Source organism: Rattus norvegicus, chromosome 9, assembly GCF_036323735.1.
Source record: "Rattus norvegicus strain BN/NHsdMcwi chromosome 9, GRCr8, whole genome shotgun sequence".
In the NCBI taxonomy this organism is placed as follows: Eukaryota; Metazoa; Chordata; class Mammalia; order Rodentia; family Muridae; genus Rattus; species Rattus norvegicus.
The window spans coordinates 61,431,471-61,449,554 of NC_086027.1; the positions used below are offsets into that span (position 1 = coordinate 61,431,471).

Here is an 18,084-nt window from a genome sequence, read left to right on the forward strand (position 1 = left end):
ATATTTATTCTTTCATTATTTTTGATATAGTTTTACAGTTGCCATTGAAGTTTTTGATTCATCTGAGTGATAGAGCATAAACTGGTAAGATGAGGCAAGATGTTTTATTCACATGTTCTACTCTCTTCTTTGTATGCTGCATTTTTGTCTTGCTGGTGTGTGTGTGTGTGTGTGTGTGTGTGTGTGTGTGTGTGTGTGCCTGCACATGTGCATGTGTGGTGTGTATGTGTATTCTAAGAAAAATATTTATTTTTCCATGTGAGTTATAATTCAATTCCTTTGTAGACTCTTGCGTTAAATAACCACAGAGAACATTGGCCCAGTCAGGACTTGCCCTGTGCTATAAAGGGAGAGAATGAAAGCTCTCAACTCTCTGTTCCGTAGCCACACTCAGAGGATTCTAAACATTCTACAAAGGACAAGTGATGGTCTTTTGGAAGGTAGAACACCAGGTTGGAATCAAGGGAGACATTACCAACACTCTCAAGTAAATGCTGAATCAAGACTTCAACACAACCAACAAAACATCATAGAGCTGAGACTCTGAACCAGTTGGTTCTGTATAGCACACCTGCTAACAGAGAGTCACTCATTTATTGATCACAATGGCAAACACTGATTATAGATGTTCTTCTGCTGGCATCAATGAGAAGAACCAATTATGCTTCTTTATTTTTCAGATCACCAGAGACATGACATTTTCAGAGGACTGAATCTTCCTCAGCCATGACCCAGAGACATCTGTGGCTAGAAAACAGAAACTTACTAGGGAGTTAAAGGTTACCCTTTCTCACTGGATGAAGGCAGATATCTGTTCAAGAAGTGAATATTTTTAAAAAATTGCCTGAATGAAGTTTAAATTGTAAGTTTTGTTTACATATTTTATTTGGCAATATATTCTTTACATGTGTGAATCATCTCTTCATAATCTCAGACTGTGTGTACTGCTCAGATGTATATATTTGAAAAGATAGGTAATTTTTAACATTTTACTTCAACTATAACTTTATGCTAACCCTTATTATATGTTAATGTATATATGGTATGTGTCACATATATCATTATATAATATATATTTCTATTTCTATGTGAATGTAAATATGATATATGCATAATTCTACACATATGCATAAAATTTAACTTTCATATTTTCTGACTTGCTCTTTTTATATTTCTTGTATTCTTATCCTTTATTTTTGTTTATTTTAAAAGTAACTGATCCAAAATATTGTATAATATCCAAGTTATTTATCTCAATAATGTTGACATTGGAGGTTATTTAAGATCTTATTAGGGAAGGGATAAGATTAACCTATATTTAAATACATGCAAAATAAAGTAAATGGTCTTCAATAATATGGGATTTAATTAAAGCACAGTTATAGATGTTTTAAATTGGAGTTTCTCCCCTCCATCTTTCTCCACTTTTTCATACACATTTATACACATAAATAATATATTCTATCACACATAATTATATTGCATCTAAGTATTATACTGATTTCATAATTCTTATTAGCTTTTGATTTTTAATGTAATATTTAGTGGTCCTTATGTAAAAGCTCACTTGGATATTCTATTAGGACAAATTTATATTTAATAAAGTCATTTTTGTTGATATTTAGATATATCACATAATTACAAGTCTAAATATATTGAGAGAATATCTTACTGTTGGTTTGAAAGGATTGTTTCTCTTTTGGCTCTCATATTTCTAATTTCTAACTTGCAGCTTATCAATTTTGGCATTGTCTTCAGGTTTATTTTTTTCTGTTCAAACCGAGCTCCAGATGTGTAATGGTATTGGACATGTGGTACCGTTAGCCACCATGTTGTTGATGTGTATAACCCACATCTTTGCTCCTAGACTTCCTCTGAGCTGCACAGTTATATACAGTGAAAAACTGCAGCAACTTCAAGAGTCCAGTTATAGGATGCTGTTTTTTCCACCCACTCCACCTTTTTCAGTTTTCAGCTTCAGCCATTTCAGTGTTAGTGTTCCTCCTTCTAAGATTAGATGTCTGGCTAGAAAGCTTAGAGGACTCAAATGTTCAACTGGCCTTACTATTTACAAACCTGATTTAGAAGCATCTTCATACTCCAGCCTTTGCTGAACTCTGGTCATACCTTTTCCATAATCAACATGATCCATGAGCTATGTCTGGCCGCCCTGGGATTTATTTCATTATTTGTAATGTAGCTCAGAAACACTACCTCAGAAACAGATGATTATGAAATGAGTATCACTGACATACTCAAAATGAGTTAAAATGAATGCATAATAAGTAAATAAACGAACATGATCACATTTGCACTTTATAGTTGTTAAGAGAGAGGATGATGGGATACAGTAGGGAGTGAGAAATCATTATAATTTGACAGCTACATAGGATATGTTTTACTCTGGTGTGTTTAAAGAAGAATTAGTGCAGAATGTGGGATTTATGAGCTATGTGAAGCAGTGAAAAAGAGGAATGGAAGGATGATAAGAAAGCAGAGCTCCTTTTACTATATTTACTGTTTATATTAGTATATATTTATTATGTAGCTTTGTAAAAGTTTGCTATGTGAAGATTTGCTTAGGTAGGTATTTCTGAAGTTATAAAGCCTGTATTTTGACAATGGGAAAAATGTTTTTTCTAAATTAGAGATTTGGACTTGTTTTATAGTAATTGATTTTCTTTTCCTACTTCCAAAGAAAAGACTGGAAATACTATCTAGGATGAGACATTTATATCATATTGATATTAGCACCTTCCAGAGAAAATTAAAAGAGATGTCATTCACACCCTTCAGACTTGGAAATAAATGCTTTCTAAGCATTAGGTTGTCATGAAACCATTATAAACTTATTAGTTATGAGAAGATAAAAGCAAACAATAAGCATCTTATATATCGTTGTCTTTGTATTCCTATTTTCTCCAGAAATATGTACCTCCTGAAAGTAGAGAAGGTTAAATATTTGACAGAATGAAAAGTTGCATGACTGATTCTTCCGGTTTTCATCTGCACTCAGGGCTAACCCTGTGCCACAACTCTTTGCACCCCAATCCAGTCCAGAGAGAGCTTGATGCCCAGGACTGCTGACACACCTAAGATCACAGGCTCACAGGCTCATAGACTCACAAGAGGGACAGGCTCCAGTCAGAGACAGCAAGACCAGATAACAACAGATAACCAGGTGGCTAGGGGCAAGCTTAAGAAGGAATCAGAGAAAGGACTGAGAGAGCTGAAGGGGCTTGAGACCCCATATGAACAACAATGCCAACCAACCAGAGCTTCCAGGGACTAAGCCACTACCCAAAGACTATACATGGACTGACCCTGGGCTCCAGCTGCATAGGTAACAATGAATAGCCTAGTAAGGGCACCAGTGGAAGGGATAGCCCTTGACCCTGCCAAGGCTGGACCGCCAGTGAACGGGATTCTTGGGGGGAGGGTGGTAATGGGGGAGGATGGGGAGGGGAACACATATATTGAAGGAGAGGGGGAGTTAGGGAGATGTTGGCCTGGAAACCAGGAAAGGGAATAACATTTGAAATGTAAATAAGAAGTACTCAATTAAATAAAGATGAAAAAAAATAAGCTACAGAAGCCAAGGCTGCTTGACATTCTCAGAACCTATCACAGCAAGCCCCTGGATACCACAACACTCCTGAATGCCTCCAAAAAAAAAAAAAAAACAACCAACCAAACAAACAAACAAAAAACCTGGAGAGAGCATACACTACCAACACATCTGGTAGTTTTAGAACAAAAGGAAGAAAATACTCCCAAGAGGAGTAGATGGCAGGAAATAATCCAACTCAGGACTGGAATCAATCAAGTAGAAACAAAGAACTATACAAAGAATCAACAAAACTAGGACAAAACTGTCAACAGGACAAAATGGCAACCTACAGATTTGGAGAAGATCATTAACAACCCCACATCCAAGAGAGGACAATATACTATATATACAAAGAACTCAAGTAGTTGAACCTCTAACATGTCCAGAATCACGGGTGAGGAGGCCACAACTTCCGCCCCAACAACCAGAATAACTGAGACCCCTGGGATCCAGGGACACTGGAACCCTTGCCCAGCCAGTGACAAGGGTTCCTTCCAGTTTGAACCTGCACTCAGAGCAGACCTGGGGTACTGGTTCTGTATCCAGTCCTATAACACCAGAGGGAGCCTGACTCCCACGTGCTCTAACATACTAAGGATCACAGGAGAGGCCACAATATCTACCCCAACACCTGGAGTAACTGGATGGCCCAGCATACAGGAAGTCAAGGGCATAGGTTCCTTCTGGTCTAAATCTGCACCCTGAGCAGACTTGGGCTGCAACCTCTGCATCCACTCTTACAACATCCAGAGAAAACCAGACTCCCAGGTGCTCCAAAATGCCCAGAATCATAGGACCACAGGCTTACAGTGGAAGCTCAATTCCCAAAAGATTGGACACATCCAGGAGCACTGGAGCTCTGACACATTCAAAATCACAGTTGAGGTCACAACATATTTCCCAACACCCAGAGTAATGGGGATCCCCACAGGAACCAGGGAAACACCATCTGCCAAGCCAGAGCACAGGTTCCTTCTAGCTTGCACCTTTGCCAGGAGCAAACGCAGGCCTCTGACTCCCCATCCAGTCCTGTAAAACACAAAGAAAGTTTGACTCCTAGGAGTTAAGACACACACAGAATCTCAGGATCACAGGATACCAGAATCACAGTATAACAGAAACAACTGGACTCGAAGGTATTCTGACACAATCAGCATCACAAGAGGGACAGGCTCCAGTGAGAGACAGTGAGGGTAGGTAGCACTAGATATAACCAGATATGTGGCATCATCAAAACCCAGTTTTCCCAGTACAGCAAGTCCTGGATACACCATCACATCAGAAGAGCAAGATTCAGTGTTAAAATCACATATCATGATGAAGATAGAGGACTTTAGGAAGGACATAAATAACTCCCTTAAAGAAATACCAGAGAACATAGGTAAATAGATAGAAGCCGTTAAAGAAACACAAACATCTTTAAAGAATTACAGGAAAGCACAACAAGACAAGTGAAAGAATTGAACAAAACCATCCACAATCTAAATATGCAAATAAAATCAATAAAGGACTCAAAGGAAGACAAAATACTGGAGACAGAAAATCTGGGGAAGAGATCAGGAGTCATAGATGCAAGCATCACCAACAGAATACAAGAGATAGAAGAGAGAATCTCATGTGCAAATACTATAGAAAACATTGACACAGCAGTCAAAAAAAATGAAAAATGCAAACGATCCTAACCTTAAATATTAAAGAAATCCAGGACACAATGAGAAGATTAAACCTAAAGATGATTGGTACAGAAGAGAGGGAAGATTCCCAACTTAAAGTGCCAGTAAATATCTTCAACAAAATTATAGATCGCTCCTGAGAGACACAGCCAGAATACAGCAAACACAGAGGTGAATGCCAGCAGCAAACCACTGAACTGAGAATAGGACCCCCGTTGAAGGAATCAGAGAAAGAACTGGAAGAGCTTGAAGGGGCTCGAGACCCCATATGTACAACAATGCCAAGCAACCAGAGCTTCCAGGGACTAAGCCACTACCCAAAGACTATACATGGACTGACCCTGGACTCTGACCTCATAGGTAGCAATGAATATCCTAGTAAGAGCACCAGTGGAAGGGGAAGCCCTAGGTCCTGCTAAGACTGAACCCCCAGTGAACTAGATTGTTGGGGAGAGGGCAGCAATGGGGGGAGGATGGGGAGGGGAACACCCATAAGGAAGGGGAGGGGGAGGGGGATGTTTGCCCGGAATCCGGGAAAGGGAATAACTCTGGAAATGTATATAAGAAATACTCAAGTTAATAAAAAAAATTATAGAAGAAAATTTCACTAACCTTAAGAAAGAGATAACTATAAACATACAAGAAGCCTATAGAACTCCAAATACACTGGAACAGAAAAGAAACTCCTCCTATCACATAATAATAAAAACACTAAATGCACAAAACAAAGACAGAATATTAAAAGCAGTAAGGAAAAATGATGAAGTAAAATAAAAAGGCAGACCTATCAGAATTACACGAGATTTCTCACTAAAGACTCTAAAATAAGACCCTGAGCAGATGTCACACAGACCCTACGAGAACACAAATGCCAGCCCAGGGCTACTATACCCTCCAACACTCTCAACTAACATAGATGGACAAACCAAGGTATCACATGAAAAAAATTTACACAATATCTTTCCACAAATCCAGCCACACAGAGGGTAATAGATAGAAACCTCCAACACAAAGAGAGGAACAACACACAAGAGAAAGCAAAAAAGTAATCTCCTTTCAACAACCCCCCCCAAAAATATAGCTACGCAAGCATAATTTCACGTCTAACAACAAAAAAACGAAAAGCAACAATCACTTTTCCTTAATATTTCTTAATATCAATAGACTCAACTCTCCAATAAACATAGCTTAACTGACTGGATACATACACAGGACCAAGCATTTTGCTGCATACAGGAAATGCACCACAGTGACAAAGACAGACATTACCTCAGAGTAAAAGGCTGGAAAAATTTTCCAAGCAAATGATGCTAAGAAACGAGCCAGAGAATCCATTCTAATACTGAATAAAATCGACTTTTAAGCGAAAGTTATTTTAAAAAAGATAAAGAAGAACACAATGCTCAACAAAGGAAAAATCTACAAAGAAGAACTCTCAATTTGGGACATCTATGCTCCAAATGCAAGGGCACTCACATTCATTAAAAAAACTTCACTACGGTTCACAGCACACATTGCACCTCACACAACAATAATGGGAAACTTCAACACATCACTCTCTCTGATGGACAGACCAATGAAACACGAATTAAACAGAGATACAGTGAAACTAACAGAAGTTATGAACCCAATGGATTTAACAGATATCTATACAAAAATTCATCCTAAAACAAAAGAATATACATTTTTCTCAGCACCACATGCACCATCTTCAAAATTGACATAAAATTGGTCACAAAACTGGCCATAACAGATACAAGGTGATACAAATAATCCCATGTATGCTATCAGATCACCACAGACTAAGGCTGGTCTTCAATAACAATAAAAACAACAGAAAGCCCTCATATACATGGAAGCTGAACAATGCTCTACTCAATGATAATTTTCTCAAGGAAGAAATAAAGAAAAAAAAGAAACTTTTAGAATTTAATGAAAATGAAGGTAAAATATAACCAAACTTATGGGACACAATGAAAGCAATGATAAGAGGAAAACTCATAGCTCTGAGTGCCCCCAGAAGAAACTGGAGAGAACATACACTAACAGGTTGACAGAAACCCTGAAAGCTCAAGAACAAAAAGAAACAAATACACACCCAAGAGGAACAAAAGTCAGGAAATAATCAAGCTGAGGGGTGAAATCAACCAGGTCGAAACAAAAAGAACTATACAAAGAATCAACAAAACATAGAGCATGTTCTTTGAAAAAAGTCAACAAAATAGATAAACACTTAGCCAGATTAACCAGAGGGGACATTGAAAGTTTCAAAATTAACAAAATCAGAAATGAAAATGGAGACATAAAAAGAGAAACTGGGGAAATTCAAAAAGTTACCAGATCCTACTACAAAAGCCTTAACTCAACAAAACTGTAAAATCTGGAGGAAATGGATCACTTTCTAGACAGATACCTGGTACTAAAGTTAAATCAGGATCATATAAGCCATCTAAATAGTCCCATAACCCCTAAAGAAATAGAAGCAGTCATTAAAAGTCTCCCAACCAAAAATAGCCCAAGACTAGATGGGTTTAGTGGAGAATTCTATGAGACATTCAAAGGAGACCTAACAACAATATTCTTGTAAACTATTCCACAAAATAGAAACAGAAGGAACACTACCCAATGTGTTATATGCACCCTCAATTAAGCTTCTTCCTAAACCACACAAAGACCCTACAAAGAAAGAGAATTTCAGACCAATTTCCCTTATGAATATTGATGTAAAAATACTCAATAAAAGTGTCACAAACCAAATTCAAGAACACCTCAAAAGTATCATCTGTCATAATCAAGTAGACTTCATCTCAGCAATGTCCAGATGGTTTAATAAAAGGAAATCCATTAACATAGTCCACTGTATAAAAAAACTCAAAAAAAGAAAAAGAAAGGGGTTGGGGATTTAGCTCAGTGGTAGAGCGCTTGCCTAGCAAGCGCAAGGCCCTGGGTTCTGTCCCCAGCTCCGGAAAAAAAAAAAGAAAAGAAAAAGAAAGAAGAAAGAAGAAAAGTACATGTTCATCTCATTAGATGCTCAGAAAGCATTTCAAGAAATGTTTTCACCCCTTCATGGTGAAAGTCTTGAAAAAATTAGGAATTCAAGGCCCATACTTAAATATAATAAAAGCAATTTACAGCAAACCAGTAGCCAACATCAAACCAAATGGAGAGAAACTTGAAACAATCCCACTAAAATCAGGGACTAGAAAATGCTGCCCACTCTTTCCAGAACTATTCATTATAGTACTCAAAGTCCTATCCAAATCAATTTGATAACAAAAGGAGGCCAAATGGATATAAATTGGAAAGGGAGAAGTCAAAATATCACTATTTGTAAATGATATGATACTAAAAATACCCCCAAAATTCCACTGTAGAAACCCTAAATCTGATAAAGAACTACTGAAAAGTGGCTGGATATAAAATTAACTCACACAAATTAGTAGCCTTCCTCTACTCAAAGGATAAACAGGCTGAGAAAGAAATTAGGGAAATGACACCCTTCATAATAGTCACAAATATCATAAAACACCTTGGTGTGACCCTAAGCAAGAAAGTGAAATATCTGTATGACAAGAACTTCAGTTCTCTGAAGAAAAAAATTGAAGAAGGTCTCAGAAGATGAAAAGATCTCTCATGTTCACTGATTGGCAGGATTATTATAGTAAAAGTGACCATCTTGCTGAAAGCAATCTACAGACTCAGTGCAATACCCATCAAGATTCCAAATCAATTCTTCAAAGAGCTTGAAAGAGAAATTTGCAAATTCATTTGGAATAGTAAAAAACACAGGAAAGCAAAAGCTAGCCTCAACAGTAAAAGAACTTCTTGGGGTATCCTAACCCCAAGCTGTGTAACAGAGCAACAGTGATAAAAACTGTATGGTATTGGCACAGAGACAGGCAGGTAGATTAATAAAATAAAATTGAAGATCCAGAAACGAACCCACACACCTATGGTCACTTGATCTTTGACAAAGGAGTTAAAAAGTGGAAAAAAGATCACATTTTCAACAAATGGTGCTGATTCAACTGGTAGACAGTATGTAGAGAAATGCAGATTGATCCATTCTTACCTCCTTGTAGAAAGCTCAAATCCAAGTGGATCAAAAACCTCCACATAAAACCAGATATTCTGAAACTAATGGGAAAAAAAGTGGGGAAGAGCCTGAAACACATGAGCACTGGGGAAAATTTCCTGAACAGAACACATATACTTTATGCTTTAAGATCAACAATAGGCAAATTGGGACCTCATAAATTTGCAAAGCTTCTGTAAGGCAAAAGACACAGTCAATAGGACAAAATGGTAACCAGAAGACTGGGAAAAGATCATTACCAATCCTACTACAGATGGAGGGCTAATATCCAATATATACAAAGAACTCAAGAAGTTAAACTCCAAAGAATCAAACAACCCTATATAAAATATGGGCTACAGAGCTAATAAAGAATTATCAGCTGAGGAATATTGAATGGTTGAGAAGCACCTAAAGAAATGTTCAACATCCTTTGTCATCAGGGAAATACAAATCAAAACAACCCTGAGATTCCACATCATACAAGTCAGAATGGCTAAGATCAATACCACAGGTGACAGAAGATTTTGGCAAGGATGTGGAGAAAGAGAAACACTCCTCCATTGTTGGTGGAATTGCAGACTGGTACAACCATTCTGGAAATCAGTCTGGAGGTTCCTCAGAAAATTGGACATAGTACTACTTGAGAACCCAGCTACACCACTCCTGGACATATACCCAAAGATTCTCCAACATATAACACCTGCTCCTCTATGTTCATAGCAGCCTTATTTATAATAGCCAGAAGCTGGAAAGAACCCAGATGTCCTTTAACTGAGGAATGATACAGAAAATGTGGTACATTTACACATGGAATATTACTCAGCTATTAAAAACAATGACTACGTGAAATTCTTAAGCAAATGTATGGAACTAGAAAATATCATTGTGAGTGAGGTAACCCAGTCACAAAAGAACACACATGGTATGTATTAAGTGGGTATTAGCTTAAAAGCTTGGAATACCTAAGAAATAATTCACAGATCATACGAAGCCCAAAATGACAGAAGACCAAAATGTGGATGCTTCATTCCTTCATAGAAAGGAGAACAAAATATTCATGGGAGGAAATACAAGGACAAAGAGTGGAGCAGGGACTGAAGAAAAGGTCTTCCAGAGACTGCCTACCTGAGTACGCAGTCACCAAACCTAGTCACTACTGCTGATGCCAAGAAATGCTTGCTGACACTAGCCAGATATGGGTGTCCCCTGAGAAGCTCTGCCAGGTCGCTAATGATACAGAGAAGGATGTTTGCTGCTAACCTTTGACTGAACAAGGGGATCCCAATGGAGGAGTTAGATAAAATACTCAAGGAGCTGAAGGTGTTTGCATGGATGGTCCCATGACTTCAGTGACATACGTAGCAGAGGATGGCATTGTCCAGCATCGATAGGAGGAAAAGCCCTTTGTCCTGTGAAGGCTCATTTCCCCAATGTAGGGGAATGCCAGGGCATTGAGGTAGGAGTGGGTGGGTGGGAGTAGGAGCATTGTCATAGAAGAAGGGGGAGGCAGTATGGGAGAGGAGGAAAAGGGGATAGCATTTGAAATGTAAATACATAAAATATCCAAGGAAACTAAAATTTAAAAATGAAGAACCACTATAGAAATCAATCTGGCAGTTCCTCAGATTATTGGACATAGTTCTATCTGAGGGCCTAGCTTTTCTACTCTTGGTCATATACCCAAATGATGTACCAACATATATCAAGGACAGATGCTCCTGAACATGATATGCTAATATCAGTCTTGTTTATAATAGCCAGACCATAGAAACAGCCCAGATGTTCCCCAACAGAAGACTGGACACAGAAAATGTCCTACATTTAGACAATAGAGTAGTACTCAGATATTAAAAACAGTGGCTTCATGAAATTTGCAGACAAATGGATGGAACTAGAAAATGTCATTCTGACTGAGGTAACCCAGTCACAAAAGAACACACATGGTATGTACTCACTGATAAATAGATATTAAGCAAAAAGCTCTGAATACCTATGATAAAATTCACAGACCATATGAAGTTCAAGAAAAGGGAAGACCAAAGTGTCGCTGTTTCAGTCCTACTTAGTAGGGGGGTCAAAACAATTTCAAGAGGTAGACTTGGGAAGATGAAAAGAGGGGGAGGGGAAAAAGAGAGGCAGGATCATGTGTGGGAGGAGACAGGGGAGATCTACAGAGGGTCAGGAAACTGAACAGATGATTATATCAATGATGTATGGAGAACTGATGGTAGCCTCCAGATAGTCCAATATGCCAGGAAAGCAAGAGTTTTTCAGGACCCAATGTGCATGACATTATCTGAAATATCCAACAAAGGAGAGGAAGAACCTGAAGAGACTATATCCAAAAGTTAGTCATAGCAATGATTGAGTGATGGGGCCACCCACCCATCTCAAAAATTTTAACCCAGAATTGCTCCATTCTAAAGGAAATACAGGGACAAAGAATGGAGCAGAGACTGAAGGAATTTCCATCTAGAGACTGCCCCAGCTGGGGACCTATCCCATATGTAGACATCAAACCCTGACACTATTGCTGATGCCAAAAGTACTTGCTGACAGAATCCCGATAGAGCTTTCTCAGAGGTTATCAGAGCCTGACCAATACAAATTCCAATGCTCACAGTCAACCATTGGACTGAGACCAGGGACCCCAATAGATGAATTAGTGGAAACACTGAAGGAACTGAAGGGGTTTGAAACCCTTTAAGAAGAATGACAACAGCAACTACCCAGACCCCACAGAGCTCCCAGGGACTAAACCACCAACCAAAGAGTGCATATGGAATGACGAATGGCACTAGCTTCATATGTAGCTAAGGATGGCTTTATCTAGAATCAATGCAAGGGATGGCCTTTGGTCCTGTGAAGACTCCATGCCCCATTGTAGGGGAGTGCTAGGGTGTTGAGGCAGGAGTTGGTGAGTGGACGGGGGAACTCCCTCAAAGGGCAGGTGAGATGGGATAGGGAGTTTGTGGAAGGAAAATATGTAAATAAATAAGATAACCAATAAAAAATAAATTAAAAATTCAGAAAAAAACTTTCATGGCTTAGATATTGAAACGGACATCAAAAGGATGACTTAATTAGATAGTAATGAATCTATAAATCCATGACATCATATGACACTTTGAAGGATCAGACCTTGTAATGAGGTAGGAAGAATAAGAGATTTTAAATTGTGCTGCACTGATTTTATTCCTCGTGTTGAGTAGTTACTGTACAAACCCCAAATCAGTGCAGCTCCGTCTTCTATAAAGCTTGCTTCTCTGTATATATGAATACTGAGGAAAACAAAGGTATCATTATTAATTATTAAATTTGTTTATATTTCAGACTCATACAAAACCAAGCTTAATTTAATGTTATGAATTGGTCCATGAAAGTTATTAGGAGTAGAAATAAATTTTATAGATTATAAAAGACATTGGGAGAAAATCATTTAGTGAACATATAGATGGTTGAAGACTTCTCAGTTCTGGTACAAAGGGAAAAAAAATCTTAGCTAACATTACCCATTGTTCTAACAAGGAAAACAATCTGAGCAAGCTATCCTTCAGCTACAGAAAATTAATGTCATGGAGCAAACTAGCCAAAACTAGACAGAGAAATGTAGGCAGAGACCCAGCTTTTATCTGGAGCAGAAGCTAATGAAAATTATGGAAGAGTTGGTATTGGAAAAAACCCACATCCAAAACACAAAATAATGTATTACTGTGGATTCAGGGAAAAGTGGAATAAAATTCTGAAAAGATCCAGAGTATGGGGAACGCATAATGTTCTTACTTTTCACATCAGAAAATTTAATGGGCTTTCTACAGCAATAATAGAGAAGAATACTTTCACACTCTGGTGTATGGGAAGGAAATATGATCATTAAAAACAGTATCCAGGGCTGTCTCTTCTCTCTAGCACAACTAGCCTCAGGGAAACAATTTGATTAGAAACTAACCTATTGAGGGTGTTTTTTTCCCACAGACTAAGCAAACTAAAAAATAGAAAATGTACAATTTGAACTCATTTTAAATTAACCTTAAAGACCAGAGTCCACCCTCATCTCCATACACTAACAGCATATCAGGAGAGCACCAGGATAGTAACACAACTTTGGGGTTAAAGATGCAGAGACACTTGAGGAAAACCCCAAGACAGCAGTATAGCAGTATAGTCACAAACACACACACACACACACACACACACACACACACACACACACACAAAATCATAGGCTGTTACAGAAAACCTGCAGTAATCAGCAGAGTCATTTCTACCCAAATAAAGGAAAGCTTCACATGGCAAAACTATTCTCATTCATCTACATAACTTAGAATTATAAATACAGGGTAAGTCAATCACTTTAAATGCAAATCCTCTAAACATATCAAAGAACATGGACTCATAGTATACAGAGTCACGTTTAACTATAAATTTTCTAGAAAAAATGTAGAGCTCAAAGTATGAAAGGAAAACTTCATTTCTTAATATTTCTCTTATTAGCTAATGAGAGATACAATAACTCAACTACAGATATGTCATGCCATCCACTAAAACCTCCAGTGTAAAGAATAAGCTTGTTGAATCATTGGACAAGGGGTCTCATGGAAAGTTTCTGTCAAAGATCATAGGCTATTTTCAAGGCTACTGATTGCTTTTCACATCCTAAGGTTGGGCTCAATGACAAAGGCAACACTTACTTATGTCACCAAATACAAAGAAGTTAAACTAATGCCTAACTACAATAACAGATGAGGGTTGAGTGAAATGCTGATCAATAGATATTGGAATATACCATCATTTTTCTTGCTATACTCCTTTATCACTAAAACAGTAATAGTATTTCCTTCAGGCCAATCAGGTGCCTAACTTTAAGACCTTGACAAGCATTCATGATATTGGAAGATCCTTATCAATATCATCCAGCTGCAAGCACTATAACCTATGATAATGACCTTCCTAAGATATAATAGTAGATTTTCCAGTACAATAGTGACACAGATGCAATGGTAGTAACTAATCACTACAGTTGAATTTAAGGTCTACATCATGTGACACTGCAAAAGTGACCAAGATCTTAAAATTAGGCACATGATTGACCTAAGGGAATCTTATTACTATTTTACTGATAAAGGAATATAGCAAGAAAATGATGGCATTTTGCAATATTTATTGATCAGTATTTCACTTAACCCTCATTAGAAAAGATTCTTCTTGCAGTAGGTTAAGAATTACACAAAAACCCGCAACATGCCAATGTACAGGGAATGATCAACTAGGAATTCTCCATACCAAATGGGATGTCTTTATCAAAACTCTTAAGGATCAGTTATCTCCATAGAGAAGAAGGCAGAAAGATCATAAGAGCTAGGAGTGAGGGACAGATGACTTGGAGCAGTGTCTCCTAAATACAATAAAACTGATGCATATATAAACTCACAAACACTATGGCAGCATAAACAAGACTTGCAGAGATTCAAATATATTTGCAACTGACAACTGTTTGCAAAGGAAAAATCAGTTTTCTCCAGTAGAAGGTCAAGTAACCTTTAATCTTCTCCTTCCAATACCAATCCATGAGTATTATCCCCAATTATGTATGAAAGAACTTGCTGTAGCTGCTCCTTTCTCTCTATTCACATTCCTAGGGGTTATTAAATATCCTGGTGGCATACCTAGCTTTCTTCCCTCTTGAAGACATCTCAAGCTCTGTTCTAGACAACTCCACTCCTTAGTGTCAGCTCCTAATGCCTAGAAACACATTACACTTATGACTCCCAGTGAAACAGAAGCAGTAATTAAAAATCTCCCTATCAAAATAAAATTCCAGTGCTAGCTGTTTTAACACAGAATTCTACCAGACTTTCAACAAATAGTTAACATCAATACTTCACAAAGCATTCAATAAAATATAAACAGAAGGAATCTTCTCAAATACTTTTTGTAAGGACAGAACTACACTGATAGTTCAACCACATAAAGACCCCCATAAGAAAGAGAATTACAGATCAATTTCCCTTGTGAACATAGATGTAAAAATAAATAAAAACAATAAATATAACCTATCATATAAAAAGACTGAAATAGAAAAACACATGATCATCTCAAGAAAAGCACAACAGGATTTTGAAAAACTCCAATGCACTACATATAAAAGTCTAGGAGAGATTAGGCATATAGGTGAATTGTATAATAAAGGCAATTTATAGCAAGAACATATCTAACGTTATGGAGAGAAACTCAAAACATTAACCCTAAAATCAGAAAAAAAGGCAAGGTTGTGCTCTTGCTCCATACTTAATCCATATAGTATTTGAAGTCTTAGCTGGAGCAATAAGACAACAAAAGGAGATAAAGTGTATAGAAATAGAGAGGGAAAAAGTCAACATACCTTATTTAAAGAGGATGTGATTGTATACATATGTGACTCTAACATTTCTACTTGGAAATATCTACAGCTGATAAATGTTCAGCATTGTACCAGAAAAAAAGTCAACAAACAATATTGATAGCCTTCCTATAGTACAGTCAAATGACTAAATTAAAAATAAGAGCAACAACACATTTTAAAATAGTCTTGCTTATTATAAAATATCTTGGGGGTAACTCAAATCAAACAAATAAACCTCTTGCATGATAGAAATTAAAAGACATTGAATTCAAGAATATATCAGAAGATGAAAAGTTTTCCCGTGGAAAGTTTTCCCATACACATGGATTATTTGAATTAATATAGGAAAAATGGCCATACTACCAAAAGCAATATACAAATCAATGAAATCCCTATCAAAATTCCAACACAATTAATCACAGAATTTGAGAAAACAATTTTCCATTTCATATAAGGACACACACACACACACACACACACACACATAGACACACACACACCTGGGTAGATAAAACATGCTTAAATAATAAAAAGAGGGGCTGGAGAGATAGCTCAGCAATTAAAAGTACTGACTGCTCTTCCAGAGGTCCTGAGTTCAATTCCCAGCAACCACATGGTGGCTCACAACCATCATTAATGGGATTTGAAGCCCTATTCTGGTGTGTCTGAAGACAAGAGACAGTGTACTCACATACATAAAATGAATAAATAAATAAATATTTAAAAAATAAAAAAACAGCAGGAGGTATCACTGTCCCTGCTAGTAAATTATACTACGGAGAAATAATAATTAAAAACAGTGAGGTATTGACACAAGAACAGCCATATTTAATAGTGGAATCCAACTGAAACCTGGACATAAGTCTACTCACCTATGGACAATAAATTTTAATAAAGAAATCAGACAAACACGCTGGAAAAATACAGCATCATCAACAAATGGTGCTTGTCAAACTGGATGACTTCATGTAGAAATATGTAAATAGATTAATACCTATCCATCACCCCACACAAACTCCAAATGGATCAAAGGCCTAAACAAAAAACTAGAGATACTGAACCAGATAAAAGAGAAATTGGACAACAGTCTCCATTACATTGGTACATGAACAAAATACTAATAGTGTAGGTACAAATATTACCTACTAATAAATGGAATTTCATTAAACTGAAAAGCTTCTGTAAGGCAAAGAATACCATCATTAATACAAAGTGGAATGCTACAGAATGAGAAAAGATTTCTGACAATTATATATTTGATAGGCAGCTAATATATATGTATCATATATAATATATATGTATTATATATAATATATATGTATTATATAATGCATATATTTCACAGATAAGCAAGATATAATCCACAAAGCCAGAGATTAATATAGAGTAAGAGATAATTTTGTGGAGAGGGATGGATATCCCTAGGAAGGGTTGAATAGACAGTTAAGAATGGATGGGTGTGAGGGCTACAGGTATGGGAAGATCAAATCAGAGTGGGAAAGAGTGGAGCACATGAATGAAACTAAAGGCCATTTAAGAGGTTTTGTTGAAACATAAATCAGTAGAAACTTTCTAAAATAGATGCCTATCTTAAGTTAATCTAAATGAAATCACCTAATAAGAGGGGCAGTATGTAAATAAGAAATACTCAAGTTAATAAAAAAAAAAAAGAGGGGCGGTAGATCTCCAACTGGACATCTCTCATCTCCAAATGAAGCTTCCTACAATTACATCTAAAGGAGTTGTTGCCAAAGTGGTTTCATGAACCTTCCTCACCAAAACAAACAAAGCCAATGGTGTTAGTTCTTCTCCAAAAATGTGTAAGACCTTATTGTTGAAGATAACATCTGTGCAACTCATTGACAAAGAGAACTTGACTAGTGCTTACGTAGAGTCTTTTCCTCTATGGACTAATGTTCCTGGTAATGGACAGTACACTGTATGCTTTCAGCCATTAAAGATAAATACTGACCCAACTGCAGACTCTTCAATCTACAATGATGGCCGCCATCTGCAAGACGTACTAGTGTAATAGTGCCACAGAGATGGTGTGTCTACCTAACCATGATCTGATTTGACTGAGGCCCACTTCATGAGATGGAACTCATACCCAATACTGCTTGGGTGGCCAAAAACTTGAGACCAAATAAGCCAAGGACCTAGGGGAAAACAAATGCTGCTGTTCTGCTAAAGGCAATTAGCAACAGAATTATTCCTAATGATACTCTACAATACTCATCAGTGCCTTGCTCAGCCATCATCAGACTTCTCTCCTGCAACAGATGGGAACAAATACAGACACACAGCTGAACACTGCGGAGAATGTGAGTAACTTTGGAGC

The 18,084-nt window shown here is 37.3% G+C and overlaps 1 long non-coding RNA gene across 2 annotated transcripts in view; it reads left to right on the plus strand.

Annotated features, from left to right (window-relative positions):
* The first annotated feature begins 430 nt into the window (after nt 1-430).
* The window catches only part of LOC120094847 (uncharacterized), a 56,323-nt gene continuing 38,669 nt past the window's right edge, over nt 431-18,084 (plus strand). Inside the window, exons 1-2 of one of the 2 annotated variants that reach the window (XR_010054660.1) lie at nt 431-487; nt 681-862. This is a non-coding gene — a long non-coding RNA (uncharacterized LOC120094847). The other variant, XR_005489543.2, reaches the window with a different exon arrangement.